Source organism: Panthera tigris, chromosome A2 (assembly GCF_018350195.1).
Source record: "Panthera tigris isolate Pti1 chromosome A2, P.tigris_Pti1_mat1.1, whole genome shotgun sequence".
Lineage (NCBI taxonomy): Eukaryota > Metazoa > Chordata > Mammalia > Carnivora > Felidae > Panthera > Panthera tigris.
The window spans coordinates 113,646,045-113,660,460 of record NC_056661.1 but is presented as its reverse complement, the minus strand read 5'-3'; positions in this window follow the sequence as shown (position 1 = coordinate 113,660,460).

Here is a 14,416-nt window from a genome sequence, read left to right as displayed (position 1 = left end):
GCCAAGCAGAGGGGGGACATGAACACTTTTCATCCTTAGTGATGTAGGGCAAGGATGGGCTAACTGCACATGGGCAAGGTAGACAGAGGGGGGAAGGAACAGGGCAGTCCCCCTGGGGTGGAGCTGTTTCTGGGGTGAAGGACCCAGGGGCTGGTGTAGTGGAAATAGAACTTGCCGTCAGGTTTTATCACAGAGATGGAGCTAGAAAGAGGACCACATCCTAATTCTTCTGACTTGTCTCTGCTCATCCCTTGTTATTTTAGTTGTTTTGGGCTGCAAGTTTTGTGAGTTGACAACAGTATCTTGTTCATTTCACTCAGAGTAAAATCCATATTCCTAACCTGGCCTGTAAGTCCCTTTACATCTTACCTCCGCCACCTCTCCTACCCCATTTCTTATCCCATTCCTCAGATCATTTTAGTCCACTTGCTCCTTGAACAACTCAAGTGCATCCGTGCCCCAGGGCTATTGCACTTGTGTTCACTTTGCTTATAACGCCCTTTCCCCACACGTTCACATAGCTTACCCCCTCCTTCCTTCAGGTCTCTGCTCCAGTGTCACCTTATCTTAGTGGCATGTGGATGTCTTTGGCAGCACTGCATCCGGGAAGTCTATCTCAGAGAGCAGGTTCCTGACATGGACCCCAGGCTGGGGCAGGGCTGACTGCCAGGACGTGAAGCCAATTTTGGCAGAGTCCAGGTCCAAGCCGCTTACCAGGGCAGGGAGTTGACACAAGGGACCCAGGTGAGGATTCAGTAACTGGGACTGGATTCCTTCTAGGCCTACCTGTCCAGTGCTGAGCCAGTCCCACCCACAAGCAGCATCTGTCTGCCTCCAGCCTCTTTCTGGGCTCATGCCCAGAGCCCCACCACCCTATCATCCCAACCTGCTCCCATGCCCCTCATTCCTTATGCCTTCCTACCCTGTCCCCTTCCTTCCTGAGACCCATATCCCTCCTCATCCCATTCTGGAGAAATCTCCTTTCCCCTCCAGGTGTATTGTGGGTCCAGAACCCACATTAAGGGGTGGGCATTGTCAGCTGCTGCTGTTTTAGGAAGTCCACCAGTTCAATATTTCCAGAACGTTATTCAGTCAAGCCTTGGATATGCTAATGTGAGCCTGTGTCTTCCGCTTGGGAGCTCACTAGTCAACCAAGGAAGGATTTTACGGAGAGCTGCAAATCTCTAAGTACTAAAGCTCACTGGATGTGACAAGTCCATTTGGGAGATTAGGAAGGGAAGCTAGGGAGAGAGAAGCTTAGGCATTATCCATCTGCCAGGCTGACAGAGGCATCTCCTCCCAACCAAGAGAGGAAGAGAGTGGTTTCCAAGAAAGATGGAGACAAGGCTTATATACACACACGGTTTGGATGTCTTGGCTAAAAAACTCATCCATTGTCTAAACAGCTGATAGAACTAATGCTAGGCCCTACACCAAACGTTTCTATTCATTTAGTCTAAGGGTGGGACTGGTAAGTTTTTTTTTTTTTTTTTTTTTTTTTTTTTTTTAAGATTCCCAGGTAACTACTGGTTTCACTTTGCTACTTGATTGTCCTCTGTGTCCCAGACATTGTGGTGGCGTGGGGGGTACAAGATGAGGTCTTTACGGGCCCTGATGGAATGGATCAATCAATGCAATCAAAATGCCTAGGCTAATAGTGTGTGACAGCCTTTTCAATAGGAGATCAAGATAATTGCTTTAAAGGGGGACAATTTAACCCATCAACAGGATGTTATGTCTACCCAATGTGAGATAATCAGATTGATTTTCCTGAATTGATGCAATTAAATTCATATTGTTGTTTTTGTACCATATAGAGACAGCCAAGCACATCATCTCTTCAAGTGGAATCTAGGTACCACCTGTTTTGGGAAGGTTGTCTAAATAGAAATTCCCGAACCCCCACCCAGAGCTCCCTGATCAGAATCTCTGGTTCCCAGGTTTTTCTTAGGCAGTGGTTCCCAACCTTGTCTGCACATTCGAGTTAAATTTTTTTTTTCATGTTTATTTATTTTTGAGAGAAAAAGAGCGTGAATAAGGGAGGGGCAGAGAGAGAGAGAGAGGGAGACCCAGAATCCAAGGCAGGCTCCAGGCTCTGAGCTGTCAGCACAGAGCCCAACATGGGGCTCAAACTCACAAACTGTGAGATCATGACCAGAGCCGAAGTCGGAGGCTTAACCAACTGAGCCACCCTGGTGCCCCTACCTGGGGAACTTTTAAACAGTCCCGGCTGCACCACCCCCCCCCCCCCAGACTAATTAAATTAGAAGCTCCAGGTGGAAGAGTCAGGGAGAGAATGCAGGCATCCGTGTTTTAAAGTTTTCCAGGTGGTTCCAATGTGCAGCCAAGATTAAGAAGTGGAGTTAAGTGGCGTGGGAGGACGCAGGCATCAGGATCTTTCAGAAGCTCCCGTGGGATTGCTAATAGAAACTACAGAGCATGCCCTCGGAGCAGATGTCTTCCACACAAAGAGCACGTGAGCCTCCTTCCCGAGATCCTGGATTTGTTTGTGGTCTTGTGGGTCACGGTGAGCTCTGGTCCAAGGAAGAACTGTGGAGAGGTTACCAGAACTGTGTCTGTATCTAACACAACAGTCAGAAAGTCTGCACTGCCCAACTCCTCAGGCCCTAACATTTTTCTTGGTTGTTCTCTTGGTCTTCTTGTGGCCGCACTGGGCTTGGCTGCCGGGCCCTCCGACACCCCTGAGTTTGCCTCTTGGGTCTTCCCGTCTTATCTTCTTCTCTTGGGCTGGCACGCAGGGGCGTCTGTTTCATGCATCCAAACTGGCCAATTAGAACGGGAGGCAACCGCAGTTCTAGGTGTCCCACCCCTCCCTTCTAGATGTATTAAACGCTGCAGATGAGCTGCTTTGTGCCATGGCTGAAGTGAAATATACACGCCAGCAGCCAGGCAGTCAAGTTGGCATAAACCAGGCTTGTTTATTTTTTGTCGTTTTTTTTTTTTTTTCCTTTGTGGTTTGAATGCCACCCTCCTGGAGCTGGGAAAGGATTTTGGCTCACAGGAAATCCCACATATTGTTACTCACCAAGTTTGAGAAAACTTTTAGTTTTTACTATTTGCTGCCAAGTGCGGAAGGGTTGTTCTAAACCCTGGCTGCACACATTAGATGCACCTGAGGAGTTATGAAAACAGTGCTGGGTCCCACTCAGGCCGATTAAATGGGGAGGTCTGGGAGTGCAGACCAGGCCTGGGACTTGTTCAAATGTTTGTAAATTAGTGTGCAGCCCACGTTGAAGATGACTGATCCAGGAGAGGGAGAAGATTGTGGATCCAGAAAACTAGTATTTTCTAGGTGCTAGGCAACTTCTCTAGTTGTAGCTGATATTGAGCGCTTACTATGTGTAAGGTGCTGTTTTAAGAGTTTTATATCTATTGACTGGTATTTCTAACAGTCTTCTGAGGAATTACCTCCATGTTTCAATGCAGAAAATGAGGCTCAGAGCACTCACAGAGCTCGCAAGTGATACCGCTCAGCCTCAAATCAAGGCAGTGTGGTTTCAGAACTCAGGCTCTTTACTGCTACATTTGACTACCTCCCAATAACCCTGGCCATTAGGAATGGAGGAAGTAACTCAGAAACCCCTTAACACAACAAAAGATGATTTCTTATTCCTGCTATCCATTCTGGGAGGGGGCATGAGGAGATGGGAGTAGGGGGAATGGGAGGTGAGTGTTCCGCTCCACAAAGTCACTCAGGGACCCAGCTGAAAGAGGTTTCACCATCTTGTAACCTGTACCATCTGAAAAGCGGCCCTCTCAAACCCTTAAGCCAGGGAAGAGAGAGATGCGATGATCACACATGGGTTTTCACTTCAGCCAGAAGTAGCACATGCATTTCCACTCACACTTCATGGTCCTATGACCTGCCCAGCTGCTAAGTGGGTGGACAGTGTAGGGGAGCAAATGGAATGCTTGGTAGCATTAATTTCTGTGCCACATTCTGGGAGATGGCTCTTGTGCCTGGTTCAAGAAGCAAATGCAGAGAGATTAAGAAACGTGCCTAAAGAGACACAAAATGTAGAGTTGGGCCTCACGCCCAGGTGATCTCACGTGAATTCTTGTGCTTGTTTTCTACCCCATCAGTGACTAACCGTATGCGTCTGGAGGGATATCTCTATATCACTTAGCATTTATCCTTGAGGCCATCTAGCAGATGCTAACCACCGCCACCGAACCGTAAGGTAACACTATAAATTTCTTGGTTGTAAATATAGGTAATTGTGCTATTTTTTTGAGGTATGCTCATTAAATCACCAGGTGAAGTGCCTAATGCCATCCTGGGAATAGAAAGGATCGTGTTTGGTGCCTAAAAATAAGACGGATTCACCGTGGGGTGCTAATGTATGTAGCTACAAGAAAAGCAGCCACCGGGAGGCACAGCTCCTGTATATGCAAGAGAAGAGACCGCATTCACACTGTTAATGGCAGCTTTTCACGGCCTCTGGAGCGCTGCCATCCCAAACTGCTCCAGGTATAGAGGTGACGGGTTAGAGGAAAGTGTTCTTTTCTCCCTCTCTCTGTGATCCTCCCGCCGTGCTCACTAACCCACAGCACCAACAGGAGTATGGAATCCACTAAACTGAAGACTCCACAACTGTAACCTGAAACTTGGCCAGTGATGGAATCTCTCACCTCATCCAATTGCTTGGGGTCTATTGTTCTGGTAATTATATCTTAAAATGTTGGACATTTTCCAAAAGGCCAGCCAGCACTGTGAGAAAGAAGAGTATGTCCTGGGGTGGGTAGCACTGGTTATATTTGACTTGACACGAGCTGCTTTGTCCCTGGCTGCCAGCAGTAACCCCCATCCCTAGGACCCGGAGGCCCCAGTCGTCCTGCGCCTCTGGGAAGGAAACAAAGGCAGGAATGTCTGTGGCAGCAGGCTGAACCCAAGTGTGTGTATGTATGTGGAGGCAGGCAGGATGGTCTCAGAGTTCGGGTTCTTAGACAATCAAGAGAAAGGAAAAAGAAGGCTTTGAAGGGAAAAAGCGTTATTGACAAGAGGTAACCAATTGATCCTTCCAGCATGTTTTTCTTCTTGACTCTAGAAGTCCCAGTGCTAGTCAGACTGGGGTTACCTTCCCAGCAAGATCGGCCCCACACTCTGGCTATGGTTTTACAGGGTTCTGGGCCCCAAACTGAGCTGGCCACTGAAAACACCTAGGGAACCTAAAAGGCATTATTCAAGTCCCTGCTCCTAAGCTACTGAAACAGTCTGGGCCCCTGGAAATAATATTTTACATTAAACATCCTTGGGTGTTTCTAATAGCCAGGCAGGTTCTGGAGTTCATGCCATCCCCCATTTGGGAACATGTTGAACAGAAGCCTTAGTAAATTAGTAAAAATTAAAAAAATATATATGTTACTAAAAACAGGAAAACAAAACGCACCAGCACCCCTACCACCCAGAGTTATACTGCCAACACTTGGTGTACAGAACCACTTCCTGCCAGATAGATAGATTCCCTGTCTCTGTTTTGGACAGGCTGGTGGCACCACCATTTTGCCATCTGTCCACCTGTGGCCTCACTGAGTGATGCACCAGCAGAACAGGTACCTTGTCCCTTCTGCAATGTAGGTTTGAGGCTCAGGGCCCCTCTGAAAAGCTGAGCTGGGGTCAGCAGGTTGATGGGGTTAAAGAAAGCCTGTGCACCATGGATTTGCTTTGGTGGCACTGTGCCACCAGCTGCCAGAACCCCTGCCACATTAGCAGCACCACAGCCACTGGCACCAGCTTAGAATCACTGTGTCCAACCTGGCAGAGACCGCCTGGTGGCCATCTTATAAACCAGGGAACCAAAGTTCAGGAAAGTTCTGTGAAGCCCAGCTAGCTACCTTCCTGGCTATGCGTTCTAATATCCCTGAAATGTAACTATGGTTCTGGCAAAGGAAGCAGGTGACTCCTAAGGGACGTGATTAATGAATGGGCTACCAAAACTGGTTGGGCAAAGCTCAGCTTAAGTTTGTGTTAAATCCTTTATGACTCTGGCTCACCTATTTGTAGAACTTAACCGTGGCTTAGTGGGGAGAAATTCATCGAGTGGACCCAACAAGGGTTGTATTCCTACATTTGTGTGTGTGTGAAAATACTCCCACATATCCCTTCTTCCCTTTTTTTTAACGTTTTTTATCTTGAGAGAGAGAGAGAGCACATGCGCAAGTGAGCGAGCTCATGGGGGAGGGGCAGAGAGAAAGGGAGAGAGAGAATCCCAAGCAGGCTTCCCGCTTTCAGCCCAGAGCCTGATGTGGGGCTCGAACCCACAAACCATGAGATCATGACCTGAGCAGAATCCAGAGTGAGGTACTTAACCAACTGAGCCACCCAGGTGCCCTTCTTCCTCCTTTTCTTACTATCTTCCTGTGCAGTGTGATTGGTTAGGTTTGACTGAGCCAGCATTTGTGATTCTAGAGTATCTTCATAGCCATTTAAGTAGATTTACTTGTAAAAAAAATTTATGGGGCACTGTAGAGGTTGGAAAACTTTTTCTTAAAGTCATACACTAAAGATTTTAGGTTTTATGAGCTGTGGGGTCTCTGTTGCAACTTCTCAACTTTGTAGTTGTCACACAAAAGCAGCCACAGGCAATATGCTAATGACTGCACATGACTGTGTTCCAATAAAACTTTATTTACAAAAATAGGGGTCCAGCCTGCCAAAGTTCTATTCTCTTGAATAATTACAGCCTATCTAAAAAGTCTTAATTATTTGATGACATGCCAGAAGAGAAATCACTGAATCTTTAGACTGTGTGGCCAGATCTATTCATCAAAAAAAGTTCGCTTTGTTCTGAAAACTCTGCTTTTTCTGCTTTCTGCCAGAGCAATGTTCTTGCCAAACATATGTGTCAGTGACTCCATGTGAATATATTCATAGTGGAGAACTTTTTAAGCTCAGGCTCCACAGAGTTCAGGGGTCTCTCCATGACATTAAAGCAGAGGAAGGATGTGATATCAACCACCAGCGCTAAAATTTCAGTTGTTATTTAAGCAGAAAATGCTGTCAAAGTAGCTAATTTTTTGATATGGTTTTCTTCTGTGTCAGTTAGTTGTAAAAACAAATCACCCTAAAGCTTAATGCCTTAAAACAATTATTGATTTAGCTCACCCAGGTGGTTCTTGTGGTCAAGGCCAGGTTCAAATGATATAGACTGAGCTTGCTCATGGCCCTGATAGGTCGATTTGGAGCTGGCTGGTATAGTATATATATATATATATACACACACATATATATATACACATATATATATACACATATATATGTGTGTATATATGTATATATGTGTGTGTGTGTGTGTGTGTGTGTGTATATATATATATATATATATATATATATATACACATACATACCACATCTACTTTATCCATTCATCCATTGATGGACATTTGGGCTCTTTTCCATACTTTGGCTCTTGTTAATAGTGCTGCTATAAACATTGGGGTGCACGTGTCCCTTCAAAACAGCACACCTGTATCCCTTGGATAAATAAATACCTAGTAGGCAATTGCTGGGTCGTAGGGTAGTTCTATTTTTAATTTTTTGAGAAACCTCCATACTGTTTGTCAGAGTGGCTGCACAAGTTTGCATTCTGGCTAGCAATGCAAAAGAGGTCCTCTTTCTCCGCATCCTTGCCAACATCTGTTGTTGCCTGAGTTGTTAATGTTAGCCATTCTGACTGGTGTGAGGTGATATCTCGTTGTGGTTTTGATTTGTATTTCCCAGATGATGAGTGATGTTGAGCATTTTTTCATGTGTCAGGTGGCCATCTGGATGTCTTCTTTGGAGAAGTGTCTATTCATGTCTTTTGCCCATTTCTTCACTGGATTATTTACTTTTTAGGTATTGAGTTTGATAAGTTCCTTGTAGATTCTGGATACTAATCCTTTATATGGTATTTCATTTGCAAATATCTTCTCCCATTCTGTCAGTTGCCTTTTAGTTTTCATGTTTATTTATTTTTGAGAGAGACAGAGAGTGTGTGTGTGTGTGTGTGTGTGTGTGTGTGTGTGTGTGTGTGAAAGGGGGAGGGGCAGAGAGAGAAGGAGACACAGAATCCAAAGCCGGCTCCAGGCTCTGAGCTGTCAACACAGAGCCCGACGTCGAGCTTGAACTCACGAACCATGAGATGATGACCTGAGCTGAAGTTGGATGCTTAACTGACTGAGCCACCCAGGTGCCCCAGATGCCTTTTAGTTTTGCTGACTATTGCCTTCACTGTGCAGAAGTTTTTTATTTTAATGAGGTCCCAATAGTTCATTTTTGCTATTGTTTCCCTTGCCTCCAGAGACGTGTTGAATAAGAAATTGCTGCGGCCGAGGTCAAAAAGCCTGCTTTCTCCTCAAGGATTTTGATGGATGGCTTCCTGCCTTACATTTAGGTCTTTCATCCATTTTGAGTTTATTTTTGTGTATGGTGTAAGAAAGTGGTCCAGGTTCGTTTTTCTGCATATCGCTGTCCAGTTTTCCCAGCACCACTTGTTGAAGAGACTGTCTCTATTCCATTGGATATTCTTTCCTGCTTTGTCAAAGATGAGTTGGCCATATGTTTGTGGGTCCATTTCTGGGTTCTCTATTCTGTTCCATTGAGCTGAGTGTCTGTTTTTGTGCCAGTACCATACTGTCTTGATGATTACAGCTTTATAATACAGTTTGAAGTCCAGGATTGTGATGCCTCCAGCTTTGGTTTTCTTTTTCAAGATAACCTAGCAGAGTTTCCAAGAGAATAGGCGGAATAATTGTCTTTTAAAGATAGGTCAGGAAACCCTATTGACAATATCATTCACATGGTTGAGATGGAAACAAAACCTGCAGGACTGATAGGTATTTTCACTGTGTTGAAGCTTGTTCTTATTATTGAATAAATCCAAACATGTCTCAGGTTTGATTTCTGTCCACCTCACAAGCCTATCCAAATTCCAGAATTTTCCCTAGTGTGCATCATTGTGCTCTACCTTAAGAAAGCCCTGGGTATGAACATTCAAGCTGTCAAAAGAGAAATTAGAATGTTATTCTTTGATTGACAAGAATTCTTTTAATTTTTAACCAAAGGTTTTATTATAGATTTCCTTGAAATAGTGAGTTCTCTATTTACCATATAATTTACTTCCCATAAATTTGGCATGAAAATTTTCTGGGCATGCTTATCATATGAAATGTGACATATCCATATTTCTCTCTGGACTCCTTATGTATTAAGATGATTCTCTTAGTTTTGCTTTTCAACCATGTTGACTATATGAAAAGACCAAATCTGCAACAATAACACTGTTATTATTTTTTTGTTCTTTTTAGGGGTCATTCCACATAGGCTGAGGAAAAAAGCACTGGACAAAGTTTTAGCAGATGTGAGGTATAGGCTCAGTTCAGTGAGATAACACACGTACTATAAAGAACAGCAGTCTTGGAGCCAGGAGATCTGGGTTTGGATCTCATATACAAATGTTTTCTTTTTTATAACACATCGTATAAGGCATCTTGCCTTCATTTCATTAGTGTGGGGACCTCCGGTATCTATCACTGTGTGATTCTGTTAACTGTGTGACTCCTCCGGGCCTCAGCTTCCTTATCTGTAACAGGGGGCTAATGGTACTTATCTTGGCAATTTCACTGGATGGTAAGGATCAATGAAGAAATGAGAAATGAGTTTACCATCAAGCTCCTGAGGACTGAACTTTAGACACCTCACTTGCTTGGCTTTCTTTTAGATAAATAGGTTTTTATGCCTAATTTTGTATTTATGCTTCTGACTCTATCAGTTTCTTAAGAAAAGGAATGTCCTAAATGTTAAAGAAAACAATCAATATATAATAAATGGAAACTGATGTTTATTTTTATTAATTTATAAATAAATATAAATAATAAAGAAAAGAAGGCAGGTTTTTCAGGATATAAAAACCTGAATATGCCCCTGGGGATAACATTACAGTGTTTTCTCAGGTCTCCATAGCTCAGAATTGGGGACATAGTTCTTTCATGTAAGGTTTGCACCTCTAATTAAATGCAAATACTTCTGCAATGGTTTGCACACAGAGTCTCATCTGCCATTTATACTTCGGAATGTGTGAGTTATAATTTTCCTGAGAGCAGATTTAACAGGGAAAGAAAAGAAGGCAGATAGCATGTGAATCTAAAATGAGTGGGGGAGACCCAGAAGGAGAAAGTAGAGTGATCTCCAAGGTAAGGTACAGGCGATGACCATACAGAAGTTCTGTCAGCCACAGTCCTGGAGTAGGGGCTCTGCACATCTTCGTTACTGGATCCCAAGTGTGGTCCAGAGATACTGGGGGAAAGGTTGAAAATCATACACCAAAATGTTGACAAAGCATTTATCTGTAGGTGGCATGAATATTTTTCTTTTCTGTCTTTTTTTGTGTGCATCCTTTTACTTTCCCTCAAGTATAAAATTGATATGAATTTAATGTATCAGATTTTTCTTAACATTTGAGGAAGATTCTACATTTCAAAGCAAAGAGTACAGAAAAGACACCTGATGTGATTGGCACAAAAATAGACTGAATTGCTTAGGGCTTAGACAGTGTTTCAGATGAAGGCTCTTCCTACTGGGTGGTTTTATATTTCCAGACAAATATACCTATTTGGAAGAAGCATTTTCCTACTTGAAGCTGATTCAGGCTAAATAAGATTTTTTATTTTTTTTTTAATTTTAATTAAAAAAATTTTAATGTTTATTTTTGAGAGACAGAGACAGAGAGAGAGCAAGCACGGGGGAGGGGCAGAGAGAGAGAGAGAGAGAGAGAGAGAGAGAGAGAGAGAGAGACAGAAGATCCAAAGCAGTCTCTGTGCTGACAGCAGAAAGCCTGATGCACCCGATGTAGGACTTGAACTCACAAGCTGTGAGATCATGACCTGGGCTGAAGTCAGACGCTTAACTAGCTAAGCCACCCAGGAGCTCCAGGATTTTTTAAAGCTATGTAAAACTGAGTCTGATTTTCTGATGGATGCTATTCAAACACCATTTGGATAGAAACCTTTACCAGGGCTCATGTAATTTAATTCATTTCTATTTTATGGCCATTACTTACTTAGTGCCAGTGTGTGGAGGGTTCAAGATGAGTAGGGCTTGATCCCTGTTCTCAAGATGCTCAGAGCCAAGTGAAGGAGACAGGCACAAAGGCCAGACCCATCATGCTGTCTGTGATAAGTACAGTAATGCTCTTAATTCTGGCCACCTTAATCTCTGGTCTTGACCGCAGAGACACAGAGGTCTTCGGACAGCACTTCCTATGTAAAGCAGCTTCTCTCTACAGCTGTTCAGTAAGCATCACGACCCACACAGGTGCTGATTTCAGTTCTTGTTCTATATGTTGGATTTTAAAACCTTGGCCCCATTCTCTGGTTCTCCCATGGAGAATTCATCCATGGAATATTCTAAAATATTCCAGAATACTTCATCCCCTTTGTTCCCTTCAAACCCACCAGCCTTGCCTACTTTACTTCCATTAGGTTTCATTTACACAAGCATGCCCCCCCCAACAAAAAGGGAAGTGAAATTCAAAATGCCTGTATGTGATTTGCCCCAGTTTCTCTTAATTGCCCCCAACATCTGCTGCACTACCCTCCTTTACCCATACTCCTAGTAAGGTCCATGAAATAGAGGCACAGAATATTGGAGGGAACGAAGGAGAAAATGAATTCCATTTGGGAAGGGCTATCTGAGAAGGCTTCCTGGAGGAAATGCCACTTAATTTAAGCCTGGAAAGGTGGGTGGCATAAAAAAAAAAAAGGGGGCCAGATTTGGGCAAATGGAAGGTGGGTGGCAGATTTGGAATTTGCTCTGGGATAGCTTCACTGCTTATGGACAAGTGTGGCTCAGGGAAGGGAATTAAAGGTGGAGAAATGATCTTCAGTGATTCTGCCAAGGGTCTTGGATACCAGTCTGAGGAGTTTTACATTTATTCATCGTGCAAAGGAGATAACCCAAAAATATGGTGGGAGGGTAGCATCCATGGAGTCGTGTGTGCTGAAAGTGAGCACGGAGGCCCCCTCTGAAAACCTCCACACAGCCTTTATCCTTAGTTTCTCTCCATGAACAAGCTTGCCTAGAATGAGGCCTAGGAAGTGACACTCCTAGAACAGAACTTGACAATCAGCCCCCAGAGGCCTGCAAAAGTATGCTCTCCGAGCAAAGAGTTCTTTCCTTCTCTTCTGCTCTACAAAGAAATATTTATCGAGTCTAGGCCAGAACCACAGGAGTTCACGGTAAGCCTTAAGGCATCGAAACTTCACGAATAATCATTCCTGGTCTGATTTAAACACATGAATCCAGGAACTTGCACCAAGTAAAGGAAACATGTTGTGAAAAGTAGATTTCCTATTATTTTGTTGTGGAAAAGACCAGGTATTCGCTCCCGCCACCTTTTATCACAGGGCAAAGGAAGTGCATTCAACTCATAAGGAGGCAAACAGGTCTCAGGGAAGAAACACATTAGAGAAATAATCCCTCCAGAGTCATTCTGAAAATTGCCTTTGCTGATCCACGATGGAAAAAACAAAGTGCATTTGATGAATTCAGCCGAATAAAATCCTGGAAAATTATCTGAGTTAAAAAAAAAAAAAATTCAAAGCAGAGCTTAAAAGCATTAGCTGGCTTTTGCGAGTCGGGAAATAACATGTATGCACACACACAATGGCAATTCGTGCCTTAATGGTGTTTTTTTGTTTTTTTCTCAGACAGTGCTTCTAACTTAAAGTGGTGCCAGTTATTGTTCATTTCCTACAGGGAGAGGGAAGTGGAGGGCCACTGAGAGGTGTGAATTTTAAAACAGACTCCAGGAATAAATGCAAACATGGTCTTTTTCACTGGGGGGAGCCTGAGTCTCCTATGTTAGTTATTGTTGAAAAAGGTGAAGAATTGGGTCTCATGGGTAGGACTGAATCTTGAAATTTTATGGCTACATCTAATACCTAGAACAAAGACCTCTGAAATACATTTGGGGGCACGTGTCCAGGGTAGCAAGCAGAATTCTATTATACCTTTATCTGCTATGTGTTCCTTATTCTTAGAACAGGCCAGGAGAGGGAGGAAGAGGGTGTATAATTACGTACTCCCTCCCTCCAGTTCCCAGAACTTCCCTTTGTAACACCTGGCCAGGTTGTGATATAGATCTTGTGCCCCGTGGCCCTGGGCTTCATGGAATGCAGAGATGGTGGAGACTCTGGGCATCTATCCCGTGGATGTCCGCTGTCCGCACAGAATCGGTCTCAGCAATAGCTGTGGCAGCAGAGAAAGTGGCCGAAGCTCTGGGACACAGGTGAGGCCGAGAGCATCTGAAGAGGCATGTAAACTGTGTCTGATATGGGCAGAGCCAAAGATGGTGACATGGGATTATTATGAAGATGTATGCTTCTCGCCAGATTATATAACAATTGTTAAGCATTTTAGAAAACTGTTTACAACATGTCTCTTAGTTGACTGGGTTTGAGGAACATCATCCCATTTGTGATTTAGGCAGGGACATTAATCCAAGAGTTGAAGATAGGAAGTTATTTTGAAGGCCTCGTTCAATATCCTCCCTTGTTGTAACTGTGCACTATTGATTTGTCTGTATTTACCATTCTACCAGGGGCTTGTTCAGCCCAGGAAAGGAGCCCTAACTCTAGAGCAAGCCTGAGATGTTGTTCCAGAATGCACCTCATTTCTAGATTTTAACTGAATATTTACTAATTACCAGACCCTATGAGAGTAGGGCATACAAGGAGAAGAGTACACAGAGCCCGCTTTCTAGGTCCTCATTTTGCATAGGGGATCCTTTGCAGAGGCCCTTGCTGGCCTCATTGGCTCACGTTGAGGAGGGCCCAGGGTTTGCTCTCAGGACCCTTAACATCTACCTGAGTGGACCTCACTCCCTTTAAGTCCTTGATTGGATGTCACCTTCTTAAAGAGACCTACCTTGAGCACCCTATTTTTTAAGTTTATTTATTTATTTTGAGAGAGAGAGAGAGGGAAGCAGAGAGAGGGAATCCCAAGCAGGCTCTGCACTGGCAGTGCAGAGTCCCATGTGGGGCTTGAACTCACAAACCATGAGATCATGACCTGAACACAAACCAAGAGTCAGATCCTCAACCAACTGAGCCACCCAAGTGCCCCTGAGACCCGATTTTTAAATTGCTATACCTCTGATCCTCTTGCACTACTCTGTTTTCTTAGTTATTTCCATATATATATGTGTGTATATGTATACACACACATGTATTTCTAACATGTATAATTTAATTCATGTTAGGACTATTACTGATGAGTTTCTTCCCCGCAAGAAGGTAGACCCCACAAGGCAAAGGTTTTTGCTTTCTTGGTTTACTATAGTATCATGTTCACTGATGTATCCTAGGCACCTGCTTGTAATGGACTGATGGCACAACCATAAACACAGCCCTGGAT